At 42.7% G+C, this 16486-nt stretch overlaps 1 protein-coding gene across 2 annotated transcripts in view; it reads right to left on the bottom strand.

Annotated features, from left to right (window-relative positions):
* The window catches only part of PRR5L (proline rich 5 like), an 87252-nt gene extending 75238 nt beyond the window's left edge, over positions 1-12014 (bottom strand). Inside the window, exon 1 of one of the 2 annotated variants that reach the window (XM_020813848.3) lies at positions 11885-12014. The gene's annotated coding sequence lies outside the window, so the exon portion shown is untranslated. Of the gene's footprint in view, positions 1-11598; positions 11806-11884 lie in introns of those variants that run through there. The other variant, XM_020813845.3, reaches the window with a different exon arrangement.
* Positions 12015-16486: the final 4472 nt, after the last annotated feature.

The following is a 16486-nucleotide window of genomic DNA, read 5'->3' as shown; positions in this document are numbered from 1 at the left end:
ACAACTCACAAAGCACGTAGTTGCCCCCATGAAGCGACAAATAACAAAGTTATTTGTCTATTCATAGGGGGTATTTTTTAAAAAATGCCCCTCCCCCTGCTACCACCGCTACCCCCTGCTGCCACCCCCACTGCCTCACCACTGCCCCACCCCCACTGCTTCGCTGCCGCCACACCCCCACTGACACCCCCTTAGCATAATCACCGCTGCCGGCGCCGAGGTCTCCATCTGGCCTCCGCAGCCACGGCGTGTAAAAGGGATGCAGCTGCTACTTTTACAAGGATGGCAGCTGCAGCTTCCCTACTCTAAATAAAGCTGCAGCCACCATCTTTGCAAAGGGCAGCCAGTATCCCTTTTTACACGCCGTGGCTGTGGAGGCCAGATGGAGACCTCTGCGGCAGCGATTATGGTAAGGGGGTGTCAGTGGGGGTGGGGGCTAAGGTAGGGAGAGGAAGTGGTGGGGACAGGATATGGGGGGGTGGCTGCCTATCAGTCTGCCAATCAGCCGATCGGAGGCTGGTAGACAGAATTTTTTTTTATTATGAACGACGAATAAAAACGGGAAAATATTCGTTGATCCGTATTTGTCGGGACTTAAAATTTGATGAATATGGATTGACGAATATTTAACAAATTGAAAAAACCAATCCGTTTCTATATTCATCCCCATCTCTAGTTCAGACATGTCAGTCTCCATATGGATAAAGGAATGACACTTAAGGGAATAGCTAATAACTCCTCCCTACAAGTGTGTTCCTAACAGACAAGGTGGTAATGGCTGGATTGGGCTACAGTTAAATTTGGCTTTATTCAAAAATTCCAGTCTATAGTCAAAGGTTAAAAGTGAAACAAAGTATTCTTAAAATTCTACATATGTTAATGTGTATAGAAAAAAGTCAAGAACTCCAGGCTTATCGTATTTTCTTGAAAGAGGAACTCATTGCTTTAAGACATCAAAGGCAATTAATAATTTTTCAGCCAAACAGAGTTATGTATTAAATTTATCACCACTTAACATTAATTAACTCTTTTACTGTATTCACTGTTGGGAGGTTTGTAAGCAGCAGTGTTAATACAAAATATCATTTTCTGTACCACATTTCACTCCAGTCAATGCTCACAACCGTGACCCAAGGTTGCACGTTGTACACCATAAATGGCCTGTAATTCACAAAAGCTCATGCTGTGTTAGTCTTGAAGCTGGCATACCATTTTTCCTTTAATCAGTTGTCCATTCCATTCATGAACTAATATAAACACCTACTGAAGTATTTGGGGCTCTGTACTGATACATCCTGGGGGAAAAATCTGTTACTTTTGATGAACTGTCTTCAGTGTGGTATGGAACACTAAGGACTCGTACATATCCCAAGCTGGAACGAGATCAGGCTCATTGTAGCAAATTTGGAAAATGTCTGCACCAAAACAGAACTGCCCCAAAGTTGACAAAATCTTCATCTGAACACACTCGAAAATTGGTTAGCAAAATAGAATTGGAAGAATGCAGAGTCACAGACATCACACAAAAATGGATGCATTCTCCATTTAAAGAATCATAGAAAAGTGAAGTTGGAAGGGGCCTACAAGGCCTTCAAGTCCAACTCCCTGTTCAATGCAGGAATGCAATCAAAGCCAGGTGATTACCCTGTTTTCCCCAAAATAAGACAGGGTCTTATATTCGTTTTTGCTCCAAAAATGCATTAGGGCTTATTTTTAGAGGATGTTTTATTTTTTTCAGGTACAACAATCCATGTTATTCAAATAGTCAGGTCATCTTATTCTGGTTGCTGCACAGTGGTGGAGGGCAGTGTTTCACTTAACTGGGGCTTATTTTTGGAGTAGGGCTTATATTACGAGCATCCTGAAAAATCATTCATTCGTTTAGTCATTTAGTCGTGTCCGACTCTTCGTGACCCCATGGACCAGAGCACGCCAGGCCCTCCTGTCTTCCACTGCCTTCTGGAGTTGGGTCAGATTCATTTTGGTTGCTTCGGTGACACTGTCCAGCCATCTCATCCTCGGTCGTCCCCTTCTCCTCTTGCCTTCACACTTTCCCAACATCAAGGTCTTTTCCAGGGAGTCCTCTCTTCTCATGAGATGGCCAAAGTACTGGAGCCTCAGCTTCAGGATCTGTCCTTCCAGGGAGCACTCGGGGTTGATTTCCTTTAGAATTGATAGGTTTGTTCTCCTTGCAGTCCAGGGGACTCTCAAGAGCCTCCTCCAGCACCACAATTCAAAGGCATCAATTCTTCAGCGGTCAGCTTTCTTTATGGTCCAGCTCTCACTTCCATACATCACAACAGGAAAAACCATAGCTTTGACTATTCGGACTTTTGTTGGCAAGGTGATGTCTCTGCTTTTTAAGATGCTGTCAAGGTTTGTCATTGCTTTCCTCCCAAGAAGAAGGCGTCTTTTAATTTCGTGGCTGCTGCAGTGATTATGCAGCCCAAGAAGGTAAAATCTGTCACTGCCTCCATATCTTCCCCTTCTATTTCCCAGGAGGTGATGGGGCCAGTGGCCATGATCTTAGTTTTTTTGATGTTGAGTTTAAGACCGTTTTTTGCACTCTCCTCTTTCACCCTCATTACAAGGTTCTTTAGTTCCTCCTCACTTTCTGCCATCAGAGTGGTATCATCTGCATATCGGAGGTTGTTGATATTTATTCCGGCAATCTTGATTCCAGCTTGGGATTCCTCCAGTCCGGCCTTTCGCATGATGTATTCTGCATATAAGTTAAATAAGCAGGGAGACAATATACAGCCTTGTCGTACTCCTTTCCCAATTTTGAACCAATCAGTTGTTCCATATCCAGTTCTAACTGTTGCTTCCTGTCCCACATATAGGTTTCTCAGGAGATGGATAAGGTGGTCAGGCATACCCATTTCTTTAAGGACTTGCCATAGTTTGCTGTGGTCCACACAGTCAAAGGCTTTTGCATAATCAATGAAGCAGAAGTAGATGTTTTTCTGGAACTCTCTGGCTTTCTCCATAATCCAGCGCATGTTAGCAATTTGGTCTCGAGTTCCTCTGCCCCTTCGGAATCCCACTTGTACTTCTGGGAGTTCTCGGTCCACATATTGCTGAAGCCTACCTTGTAGGATTTTGAGCATAACCTTGCTAGCGTGTGAAATTAGTGCAATTGTGCGGTAGTTGGAGCATTCTTTCGCACTTCCCTTCTTTGGTATTGGGATGTAGACTGATCTTTTCCAGTCCTCCGGCCACTGTTGAGTTTTCCAAACTTACTGTCATATTGAATGTAGCACCTTAACAGCATCATCTTTTAAGATTTTAAATAGTTCAACTGGAATGCCATCACCTCCATTGGCCTTGTTGTTAGCCAGGCTTTCTAAGGCCCACTTGACTTCACTCTCCAGGATGTCTGGCTCTAGGTCAGCAACTACATTCTCTGGGTTGTCTGGGATATCCAAATCTTTCTGATATAATTCCTCTGTGTATTCTTGCCACCTCTTCTTGATGTCTTCTGCTTCTGTGAGGTCCCTTCCATTTTTGTCCTTTATCATGTCCATCCTTGCACAAAAGGGTCCTGTGATATCTCCAATTTTCCTGAACAGATCTCTGGTTTTTCCTTTTCTGTTATTTTCCTCTATTTCTTTGCATTGTTCATTTAAGAAGGCTCTCTTGTCTCTCCTTGCTATTCTTTGGAAGTCTGCATTCAACTTTCTGTAACTTTCCCTATCTCCCCTGCATTTTGTTTCCCTTCTCCTCTCTGCTATTTGTAAGGCTTCCTTGGACAGCCACTTTGCTTTCTTGCATTTAATTTTCTTTAGGATGGTTTTTGTTGCTGCCTCCTGTACAATGTTACGAGCCTCTGTCCAAAGTTCTTCAGGCACTCTGTCCACCAAATTGAGTTCCTTAAATCTGTTCTTCACTTCCACTGTGTATTCATAAGGGATTTGATTTAGATTATACCTGAGTAGCCCAGTGGTTTTTCCTACTCTCTTCAGTTTAAGCTTGAATTTTGCTATGAGAAGCTGATGATCAGAGCCACAATCAGCTCCAGGTCTTGTTTTTGCTGACTGTATAGAGCTTCTCCATCTTTGGCTGCAGAGAATATAATCAATCTGATTTCGATATTGCCCATCTGGTGATTTCCATGTGTAGAGTCGCCTCTTGTGTTGTTGGAAGAGAGTGTTTATGATGACCAGCTTGTTCTCTTGGCAAAACTCTATTAGCCTTTGCCCTGCTTCATTTTGAACTCCAAGGCCAAACTTCCCTGTTGTTCCTTTTATCTCTTGACTCCCTACTTTGGCATTCCAGTCCCCTAGAATGAGAAGAACATCTTTCTTTGGGGTCAGTTCTAGAAGGTGTTGTAAATCTTCAAAAAATTGTTCAATTTCAGTCTCCTCAGCAGTGGAGGTTGGTGCATAAACTTGGATTATTGTGATGTTGAAAGGTCTGCCTTGGAATCGTATTGACATCATTCTATCATTTTTGAGATTGTATCCCATTACAGCTTTACCCACTCTTTTGTTGACTATGAGGGCTACTCCATTCTTTCTACGGGATTTGTGCCCACAATAGTAGACATGGTAATCATCTGATTTGAATTCACCTATTCCTGTCCATTTTAGTTCACTGATGCCCAGGATGTCAATGTTTATTCTTGCCATCTCCTGTTTGACCACCTCCAGCTTCCCAAGGTTCATAGATCTTACATTCCAGGTTCCTATGCAATATTTTTCTTTGCAGCATCGGACTTTCCTTTCATTTCCAGGCACGTCCACAGCTGAGCGTCCTTTCGGCTTTGGCCCAACCACTTCATTAGCTCTGGGGCTACTTGTACTTGTCCTCCGCTCTTCCTCAGTAGTATGTTGGACGCCTTCCGACCTGAGGGGCCCATGTTCCAGCGTCATATCTTTTAGCCTTTTGTTTCTGATCATGGGGCGTTCTTGGCAAAGATACTGGAGTGGAATTGCCGGTTCCTACTCCAGGTGGATTGCGTTTAGTCGGAACTCTCCACTATGACCTGTCCGTCTTGGGTGGCCCTGCACGGCATAGCCCATAGCTTCTCTGAGTTGCTCAAGCCCCTTCGCCACGAGAAGGCAGCAATCCATGAAGGGGCTGAAAAATCATACTAGGGTTTATTTTCAGGTTAGGTCCTTTTCTGGGAAACAGGGTATCTATGTTTTTCTTGAATGCCTCCAGTGTTGGAGCACTCACCAACTCCCAAGGTAAATGGTTCCACTGTCGTACTCCTCCAATAGTTAAGAGGTTTTTCCTGATACTCAACCAAAATCTGGCTTCCTTTAACTTGAGCCCATTGTTGTGTGTCCTGCACTCTGGGATAATCAAGAAGATATCTTCCCCCTCCTCTGTATGACACCCTTTCAAATATTTGAAAAGTGCTATTATATCACCCCTCAGTCTTCTTTTCTCAAGGCTAAACATGCCCAGTTCTTAGAGTCTTTCCTCATAAGGCTTGGTTCCCAGCCACCTGATCATCCTTGTTGCCCTCCTCTGAACTTGTTCCAATTTGTTAGCATCTTTCTTGAAGTGTGGTGTCCAGAACTGGACACAACACTCAAGGTGAGGCCTAACCAGTGCTGAATAGAGGGGGAATAGCACTTCACGGGATTTGGAAACTGTACTTCGATTAATGCTCCCTAAAATAGCATTTGTCTTTTTTGTAGCCACTGTTGGCTCTTATTTAGCTTGTGATCTACAACAATTCCAAGATCCTTCTCACTTGTAGTTTTGTTGAGCCAGGTATCCCCCATCTTGTAACTGTGCGATTGGTTTCTTTTTCCAGGGTGCAGTACTTTGCATTTATCCCTGTTGAATTTCATTCTGTTGCTTTCAGCCCATTGTTCCATCTTATCAAGATCATTTTAAATGTTGTTTCTGTCTTCTAGGGTATTAGCTATTCCACCCAATTTGGTATCATCTGCAAATCTGACAAGCATTCCCTGCGCTCCCTCATCTAGGTCATTAATAAAAATATTGAAGACCACCAGGTCCACGACTGAGCCCTGGGGTACCCCACTAGTTACCTCCTTCTAGTTACTCATTTATCATCACCCTCTGAGTACAATTCTGTAGCCAATTGTTTATCCACCTGACACTTGATCTATCCAGCCCACACCTAGTTAGCTTGCTAATCAGGATATCACGGGGCTCTTTGTCAGAAGCTTTGCTGAAGTCAAGATACAGTGGTGCCTCACTTAACGAGTGCACTGTTTAATGACGAATCAGCATAGCGATGAGGTTTTCGCGATCGCAAAAGCGATCGCATAACGATGTTTTCAATGGGTAAACATTGCTTTGCGATGACTGGTAAGCGTTTCGCTTACTGATTATCGCATTACGATGTTTTAAAAACAGCTGATCGGTGTAAACAAAATGACCACCCCGAGTGTTTTCGCGGCCTTTCCTCGCTTACCAGGCAGTGAAAATGGCGGCCGGATGGAGGATTTCCGCATAGCTGTGAGTTTTTTCCCCATAGGAACGCATTAAACGTGTTTTAATGTGTTCCTATGGGTTTTTCCCCCACATAGCGACGAATCCGGATAGAGACGATTTTTTCGGCATGGATTATCGTCCCTATGCAGGGCACCACTGTATAGTACATCTACAGCACTCCCTCTGTCTATCAGTGAGGTGACCTGATCAAAAAATGAGATCAACTTAGTTTGGCAGGATTTATTCTTGACAAATCCATGTTGGCTTCTTGTTATTACTGCATTGTTTTCTAGGTGCTTGCTCAATGACCACTTTACGAAGATGGCACCATGTGGTGGTATAAAGTATAGAGGAGGGCATGTGACTGGTAATTCTAGATCTGAGTCAGTGAAACAGTGAAATGTTTCTTTGAGAATCTCTAGTCCCAGTACTTTGGGTGAAGGGATGCTGATGTTGCAGGACTGAACCTGTGCTGTTTGCTAGTTCTGTCTCCCAATGACACTCAATGGGAGGAAAGACCATTTGGAATTCTGAATTAATATTCATATCAGAACAAATTGAATGGCTTCCAATTGGTCCTAGCTGAATCCAGCTGTTTTTCAAACACACTGAATAAAAGGCTCCAAACTGAATGTTGTGGTCATTGCACACCCTTGGTATACAGTATGTCTTTTGAATCACACTTCTTAGTCCTGCAGAAGTTTTAGACTTCTGTCCCCAGAAATCCCTACCATTGGGCAGGCTGGGTAGGGTTTCTGTTAGTTAAAAGTGAAAAATATCTGGAGGAACAAATGTTGAAAATCAGCATTTTAGATCAGTTTTCAGACTCTTCCCCTCCCTACACACACAGAGAGAGAAAGTAGTGAGGGGCTATAGGTATTGTGCAACAGAAGCACTCAGAGGGCCACAGTTGCACCAATTATAATGACATATTTAACAGAATTATCTATGAAGTGAAATACCATTAAGTATCAGAATGTGGAAAAACCCAGCTCTTGTGTTTGGGAGGGACAGAGAAGAGACCTAATTTGGGCTATATCTTCATCTGGTTAGATGCAAATCTGAACACTCCTGCTGCATGATTCAAATCTAAAAGACATTTTTCAGATACATTATTCCAGATGTGACCTTGGTAACAAAGCAGCCAGATGATTTTACAAAATGGGCAGCATTAATAGTAAACCTGGAGAAAAGCTGCAGCTTCCTGTAAAAGCACAATCTGATGAAAAACCAAGCTCAATTATAATTCATTTCCGAAACCAGGAACATTATACCAGCATGTAAAAGATGTCTAAGTGGAAGTTCGAAAACACCATGCAATATTGCAGAATAATCTTGACACCAACCTCAATCTGCAATTCTAAAGTCATCAACTCGTAACTCCCTTTCAATTCAAAAGAGCTTACTTCAGAGTAGACTTGCATATGACTACACTGTTAAATCAGGCATGTCTAAGATTATTCCATCCATCTTTAATATTGGGCAACCAATAATAGTGCAATTCTTCTAGAGCCCTCATTTGTTTTTGTCAGCACAGGAAATGGCTGCATACTTTCCTCAACCTCATAATACGAAATTTAATGAAGCCACATTTCCTCTGCCTTGAAATGGCATAAGCCATATGCAAAGGACAGCATAGAGTTAATGAGAAAATTATGCACAGAGGATCTTGCAGGACAGTTGCATCGCATCCTTGGCCAATGGCTAACTGGATCTTGGTAAACTACCTGTTTGTCACATTTGCTAAATAGAAATTGAGGTTTCTGCCATCCAGTCTCCATTTTGGATAGACAGTCCTTCTAACCTCTTTCAAAAATTATTGGACAAATCTTTGACTTTTTCTTGAGTCCTCTGAAAGCTTGGGAAGACTGGAGCAATTTAGCCGCCCAGAGTAGTCAGTTGACTAGATGGGCTGGGTATAAATTCAATCAATCAATCAATAGGGACTCCTTGACAGCCTTCTGCAGACCCATGCCTTCACAGTCAACTCCCTTCCTTTTCAAAATGTACCTAGGAAAAGAAAATATAGAAACAAGTAGGAGCCAGGCTTGGACAGCTGGCGCCAATGGGAGATACCAATGAGCTGAATTTATATTGGCTCATAATTGACCCAGTTTCTCCAAACTGGGGACAGCTGACTTCAGTAACTCTCGAACAAAATAGAAAAAAGGATAAATTCATGTGCAATTCATAAACCCACTTGTCTCATTTTATATTATAACTAGCAAAACTATCCAGCATCACTCAGGTTGGAACAGCCCTTCAGTGTACCAAATGTCCTCACATCTGAATGAAATTGCAGCTGGTGGGGTCCTGAAACACTCCCACTTCCATGACAACCCCCTTCAGACCCTTGAAGGAGCAATTTGATGACTAAATAAATGCTCATGAGGGAGTGGTTCCATCATCTCTTGGACAACTCCCCTAACCTGGCTATTACTGTCTGAGAAATAACACTCAGGATTAGGTGGTTTGCCATCTAGTGACTGGATATAGTAATGCAAGCTGCAAACCTGTGTAGAACATTAAAATTAAAATTAATTCAATCATATTAAAAAGCAAGCATCCACACCCAAGGATCTCTTTAGCACATGCCCCAAATTTTAGGCACCTAGCTTTTATTTACTTTTTATTTACTTTATATATACTTGTTATTAAAATTGCCCAGAATATCATCGGGCTCCAGCTACCAACCCTGGATGACATCTTCACATCCCGCTGTCTAAGGAAATCACATAGCATCCTGAGAGACTCTTCCCATCCTGCTTATAACTTTTTTGAACTGTTACCATCTGGCAGAAGATATAGAACAATTAAGACTCGGACCACACGTTTTCTCAATAGTTTTTATCCCAGAGCTATAATTGCAATTAATAATGAGCTTAAAGACCACCAGTAGTGAATAATTAGTTGGACTGTGTAACTTGGCCTGCGGTGTAGATGTTTGTATTTTTAGTGGGGGACTTTTAGTGGGTGGGGAGTGTTTGGGAATTTTATGTGTGTGCATGTGTCTGGTCTCTGGGTGTCTGTGAATTTCGTTGTATGTGTATATACTTACAATGACAATAAATTATTATTATTATTATTATTATTATTATTATTATGTTTTTATGTTGTAAGCTGCCTAGAGTGGTCAAACTGACCAGATGAATGAATGAATGAATGAATGAATGAATAAATAAATAAATAAATAAATAAATAAATAAATAAATAAATAAATATTCATACAGTTTTAAACTGTTCTTAAAAGAGGTCAGAAGGGTGGAAGAAGTACAAATATAGGCAGAGTGCAAATATAACTAAACAATAAAGCAACTAGTGCAAAACAGTCATCTGTTCCTAATAGTGGGAGAAAATGGTCAAGTGAAGAACTGCAGTGAAAAGGAGGAGTAACTGAACTTAGAAACATTACGTTTCAGACTACAGTTCCATCATTATACGATGATGGAGAAAGGTCTGGAAATTGTAGCCCAAAAAGTAACTTTTGCAAACATGGTTGAGGAGCAGTGGCTGCCACTGTCTGCTTATTCATTTACTTTCTCTAGCACATTAGCAGATTAGCATGCCAGTGAGGAGGTTGTAGCTCCATTGATAGCTGGGGGCCTGCCAAGGGAAGCCTGGCAGAGGACCTGACTGAAATCTGCAGCTGGCATTGCTCTGCCAGAAAAGCTCCCTGGGTCCAAGGCATGCTTTCTCAGGTCTAATCTGGTACCTCACAGAATATTTTAGAAGATAAAAAATCTAATGACTTCCACTTATACCACCCTATGGTTTTTTAGAACTTAGGAAAGTTACTTGGCAAAAGCATGGCTATGGGTGACTTGCCCATACTCTGATGGCATTTCACCCATTTTGCCTGCTGTCTGAGGTCTACATGGTTATTATCAGCCATGATTTTTATAAAGAAATGTGATTCTGCAAGAGGAACAGTGGGGTTTGCTTTGGGTCTGTGCCAAAATGTTGTGGCTCACTCCAACACTGTCTTCTCACTTTGCTCCCCTAACTCTGAGAGATTATCCACCTAGGACTGCAGTGCACTGCTGGCTGAACAAAAATGAAACCTTCCACATCACAAAATTGCACGGTTGTCTATAAATAATTTCCCCCACTTGTTGCTAACAGAAATATATAAGAAGGCGGTTTGAAACTCTGGGGCAAGTTTAGTCATTTGGGAACTTGTGCTGGGGAGAGAGTGTGTTGTGTGTGTGTGTGGTGCCCTTTTCCAAGTGCAGCAACCACAGAATCTGCATAGATATTTGCATTTCTGTCTATCTTCAGCAAAGATGCACCATTTGCAAATGCCAGAGGGAGTTTTAGGAGCAAAAGGGAAATTAAAGAACCCAAGAAAGAAACATAAACAAACAAGCACTGCCATTGATTCTATTAAAAGCAAAAAACCGACTTTTAAAAATTATGTTTCTGTTAAAGGATTAAGCTCTTTCCATCCAGCCCCGGGACTCCACCCTAGGGAGGTTAGTTACTTAACAAAAACAAAACAAAACTCGTTCCACTTTTCGTTCCTCCAATCAGCCAGCCAAGCGAATTCACAGTGTCTGAGGAAAAAGGGGAGGAGGGGGAACGGTGAAAGCCTGCCAAGCGTCTTTGGCCAGCTGCAAGCCTCCAGTCTCAATGCAGCCCAGCGATGCTCTTAATTAAAGTCATTTAGCAAAATGAAAGAGAGAAAATGATCTCGGCCCGCTCACCCTCCCCGCCTCCCCTCGGGTGTCGGAATTTCCGAAGCTCCCCTGGGATCGCGCGGACGAAACGGCGGCGTGCCCAGTCCGAGTCGACGATTTGGTCGGGGGGAAAAAAGCATTTCTCATGGGACGGAAAAGAGAAAGGAATTTATTCCAGGGGAGGAGGGGGGGGCTGGCCTCAGGCGTCAGCTTTAAGCCCCCTGACCAGCGGGGAAATGCCAGCCAGCGAAGGGCCTGGCTTCCGTGCAAACGAGCGGGAGAGCCCGCGGCACCCTTGGGCACGTTTAGCAGGGCGAAACTCACGCTGCCTACAAGTTTCGGGGAGGGCGGGAATTCCTCCTCGGGGTGCGGGGGGATACCTCGTTTTTGCCGAGACTCGTGCGCGGGGAAGTCTCCCGCCACAACAAACAGAAAAGAGCACGAAACGAAGGCTTTCGCCTACAAAGACAAGAGAGAGAGAGAGAGAAAGTTTCTCTCTTACCAGTCTCAAGCCAGGGCAATTTTCCTCTTCCTCCTCTTCTCTCTCTCTCTTTTGCAGATTAATGGTTGCTGGAGACAAACACCCTGCTAGCGCCCTCAAAGCAGGCCGTTTGCGAAGCGACAACCTGGCAATTATCTCCCCTTTCAAACCAGACGCGCGCTGTCAGCCGGGTTTTGGAAGGGCCCGGCCGCCGTTGCTGTGGAAACCGCGGGGCTGCCGGGAGAGCAGGCGACGCACCCGCCCGCCTGCCCGCCCGCTCCCTTCCAACTGGTGGGGAAGTCATTACCTTCCCATCCCGTTGCTTTCCACGTTACTCCGTCCGCCCCCCTTTTAAGTTCCCCAACGAACCGCCAGGCGAGCCGCCACTTCTATAGGTCCCGCGCGCTCCTGCCAGGCGGAGCGACAGCGCCCCGGTTGGGAAAGAAAGAGCGAAGGGGTTGGCGGAGGAGGAAGGTCCTTGGCCCCAGATTACGTTTTCGCCCAGCGTGGGGTGGGATCCTTCCTCTGCCTTTCTCTGTTGCCTTTTTGACAAGTTCGGCCCCAAATTACAAGCCATCGCATCGGCTTCATTTTTTAAAAAGTGCCTTCTGTCAGCCAAGGTAGGAAGAACAAAAACAAACCCAAAATTTGTAAGAGGGTACCAGGGCCGTTACTAGTGTTGGACAAGCGTGGGGGGGACCGCTTTGTCCCAAGGTGCCAAAATGTTATTATGTGCCCTCAGGTCGGAACTTGCGGTTTTCCAGATGTTGCTGCACTGCAACTCCCCTCCTAACTGGAAAAAAGATTCTTTGGAGCTACAGATCCCAGAATCCACAGCCAACACAGCTATGCTCCCATCAGGTCTAACTAGTGTAGTTAACATGTATGATAGTAGTTGCTGTGTAGTAACATCTGAAGACCTACAAGCTGCCCATCCCAATTCATATGGATTCAGAAATTAACAGGCCAATCTATAGATGTCTACTCACTAGTGAGTGAATTAAGTGAGACATTTACTTGAACTGATTGCCAGGTGAACCTAACTTTAATTTTGCTGATTTCAGTGAGGCTATTAATGTGATCCTCTACACACTTATGCAAAACTAAACATGCCAAGTGTCCCCACTCCCACTGTCTTCAGTGGGGCTTGTTCCTAGGCACTAAGCATTGCAGTCTCAAAGAAATTTAACTTAGACTTAAATTCCAGTGACTTTAGTGTAGAGTACCCTCAATGTGTAGCATTTAAGGAATATATAGAATGGTGATTATGAAAGCACATCTCATAATATGTTGTTTCAAAGCTGTCACAAAACTCTTTGTTTTTCAATAAATATGTACTAGATGAAGCTGTTGTTTTATATCAATGTGTGCTAGACAACAGCAGCCATACAGCTGAATTGAGGTTTGGCTCTCTTTGCAGTCTGAAATTCTTTGCCTTGACTATGTGCTAAGCAATATAACAGTGTCATCTAACATTGATAAATAGTAGTGGTAGTAGTAGTAGTACTTGTTGTTATTTCTTAGTATAAGAACCAACAATTTGAAAATAAATTAAACAGCTGGAAAAATAAACCACTACACGGACAACATTTCAGACATATTGATGGAAAGTATGGTCATAATTCAACATGGGCATGGCTAAAACTGGGGACCCTTAAGAAAGAACCAAAGGCTTGATTTTTTTGCTGCACAAGAACAAGCACTCCAAACCAATGTGACGAAAGCTAAGATCCAAGGAATTGGTGCTAACAGCAAATGTTGACTCTGCCAAGAAAAAGATGAAACTGTCACACCTCATCTCTGAATTCCAAAGACTGCACAAACAGATTACAAAGTTAGACATGATAGAGTGGTAAAGTTAGTGCACTGGTAATTATGCAAAAAATATGGCTTACCAGCCTCCAAAAACCTGTGGGAACATCAGGTAGAGAAGGTGTCAAAAATGAGAAAGTTAAGACCTTGTGGGATTTCCGGACACAAACTTATAGACACCTTGAACATAACACACCAGACATAGTAGTAATAGAACAAAGAAATGTCTGGATCATTGACATTGAAATTCCAGGGGATGCCAGAGTTGAAAATGAAGAATTGGAAAAACTAAGTACAGAGACCTGGCCATCAAAACATCTGGAAGAAACATACTTCAGTGGTCCCCATAGTCACTGGGGCTTTGGGAACAATATCAAGAAATTTCACCCAGTACTATAACCAGTTGCAGATCTCAGAAATCACACCATCAGAGCTACAAACAGCAATATTAGGAACAGCATACCTCCTGCACCGATATTTAACAGATGCTTAGGTTTTTTGCTAAAGCTTGTATCTATTATTTAAAATCAGTCAATGTTTTTATAATTTTGATTGACTGTGTCTGGTGTTTTTGAATAATAATTTTCAAGGTTTGTCTAGTCATTTTTAAACAGTGATGTTTGTTCACATTGTTTTCTGAGAATTGTAATTCTTGGTAAGGGGGGACAACCCCATCCATTCACCCCCCCAAACCAACACCTGGGTGGTACTTCCTGTTTCCCCTTTTGTTTTATATCAAACTGAGCTACATATGGTCCTCCAGATATTCAACTGCAACTCCCATGAGCCCTCATCATGGGTTATGTTGTCTAGGGCTGATGGGAGATGCAAACCATGGGATCAGGACAGCAGAAAGGTGACAAGGTGCTGTTTGGACTCTCACTGGACAACAGCTGCCCTTCCCCTGTACACCACTTTTGTGAGCACCCCATTCCCTCTGATGCTGCTTCTTCTTTAAGAAGGAATAGGGCAAGACAGAACTGGATTTTATTGAACTGGAGGAGTGAATAAGATAAATCACACGGGGTCCCCCCCCCCAAGGGCTGGTCAGATTTAGGACTTCTGGCTGAGTAAGGACACAATAAATTAAAGGGTTATAGTTTGGGTCAAGAGTCAAATTTGTTGAACGTGAATTAATTTTGGCCATGTGGATGAACTGGTTTGACATCTGTGAAACAAGTATTTTGTAGCAATGAATGTACTACTCTAAAACAGCAATGCTCCCCTGTAATTTAGAGGAGAGAGTGCTAGTGGACTAGTAACTTGTATTCCTCATCACAGACCAGGAGAGAGAGAGAGAGAGAGATGGAGACAGACAGACAGACAGACAGACAGACAGACAGACAGATAGATAGATAGATAGATAGATAGATAGATAGATAGATAGATAGATAGATAGATAGATAGATAGATAGATAGATAAAACTTTATTACCAGTAGTGTGAATTGGTACATAATGAAGTATAGAAGTGTTAATTCATTAATCGGTACAGTAGTGATTTGCTGCTGTGATTTACACTATCACCAATAGTCAGAGTGTTTCCCATTATCTCTAACCCTTGATCCACTAAGATGCACAATTAGAACTACTTAGCAGAGTGCAGACAAGTTTAAAAGTGTGCCTGTGCCCTGGGAGGCCAACAGAGATAAGGGAGCTCTTGAACCTCCTTCTTGGAATGTGGGAAAAAAATTCACTAGTCCGTTAGTTACAAAGGTGTCTCTGTACTGTATATAGCTTTTTCCATAGTACTGGGAATCTTTCTCTCTCTGTTTCTCAGACATTTGCATAACTGAGCTAGGTTTAGAGTTATGACAAAAGTCTAGTCTTCAACTGCACATTTTGCTTCCACAGTGCCAAGAGACGAGGAAGATACTGTGTTTCAAAGCAACCATTTCAGGAAGCTTAATGTTCTTTCACCCAATAAGAAATTTTAAAAAGCTTGTGTGTGAATAGTAATGTTAGATTCATTTCTGCTTCTTTCCTAGCACCCCATTACCATTCAGGTGTAACACAACTGAGTAAGTACACTAAATTAGGTAACTGTGAAAAATGAAGAGGGGAGGATTGTGAGGGATGAAAATCATCTGAAACAAGAACAAAGTGCAGTTTACAGGTATGGGGGAAGTCTGTACAGCTGCAGTTCTGTCTACACAGATTTGGATGTAAGGAAAAACAAAGCAATTGAACTCTATTGTGGGCCTTTCTTGCATAGAAGTGTAAGAATGCCTGAACAACTGCATTGCTCCTGTTTGTCAGGCTTAAACTAGTTAAAAGGTCCACACATCCTCCCATTCAGTTCCATCTTTTGCTCAGTTACCTTTAGTAAGCAAAAGGATCTGATGTTGCATTCAGCAAGCTGAGCACGCTGGTTTCACAATAGTCATTTGCAGCTGAGGCAGACAGCCACCCACCCCCTCATTTTTTTAGTCTCTAAAGAGACGAGATAATTCCTTTGCACAGTCAAATGATAAATCATGCCTAACTTTGATTACATAACACAGTAAACAACTAACCAGAAATCTTTCCAGATTTCTATATAGCCACTTTCTTGAAAAAAGCCTAGATCGCTTAACAATTAGATAAAAACTGTGTAAACTCCCCCACCTTTCCTCCTCCTTTTCCTATAAACTAAATCTTGAGCAGCTGATACTGATGAAGCCGAGCATCCCTTGCCAAGAACCAGTGTTTTAATCTACAATCTCTTCAAAAAGTCATTGTCTGAAGGTATTTGAGCTAACTTTCCAAAACAGTTTTAGAACGGTTCTAGAATTTCCCAGAGGTGAGATAAATACAGTGGTGCCTCACAAGACTATGTTAATTCGTTCTGTTGAAATTGCTGTCTTACGAAAACATCGTCTTGCAAAACGAAAAAGCCCATTGAAATGCATAGGAACTGGTTCAATGCGTTCCAATGGGCTGGAAACTCACCATCCAGCGAAGATCCTCCATAAGGGCAGCCATTTTCGCTGCCTGTAAAGCGGGCAATCCATCCTGAAAACACAGCAGGGAGCCATTTTAGAACTGCCAATCAACTGTTTCTGAATCATTGTTTAGCGAAAAATCAGTTCCCAAAGCAGGGAACTGATCATCGTTAAG

Source organism: Pogona vitticeps, chromosome 1 (assembly GCF_051106095.1).
Source record: "Pogona vitticeps strain Pit_001003342236 chromosome 1, PviZW2.1, whole genome shotgun sequence".
Taxonomy (NCBI): Eukaryota; Metazoa; Chordata; class Lepidosauria; order Squamata; family Agamidae; genus Pogona; species Pogona vitticeps.
This window is presented reverse-complemented; position numbering and strand designations above follow the sequence as displayed.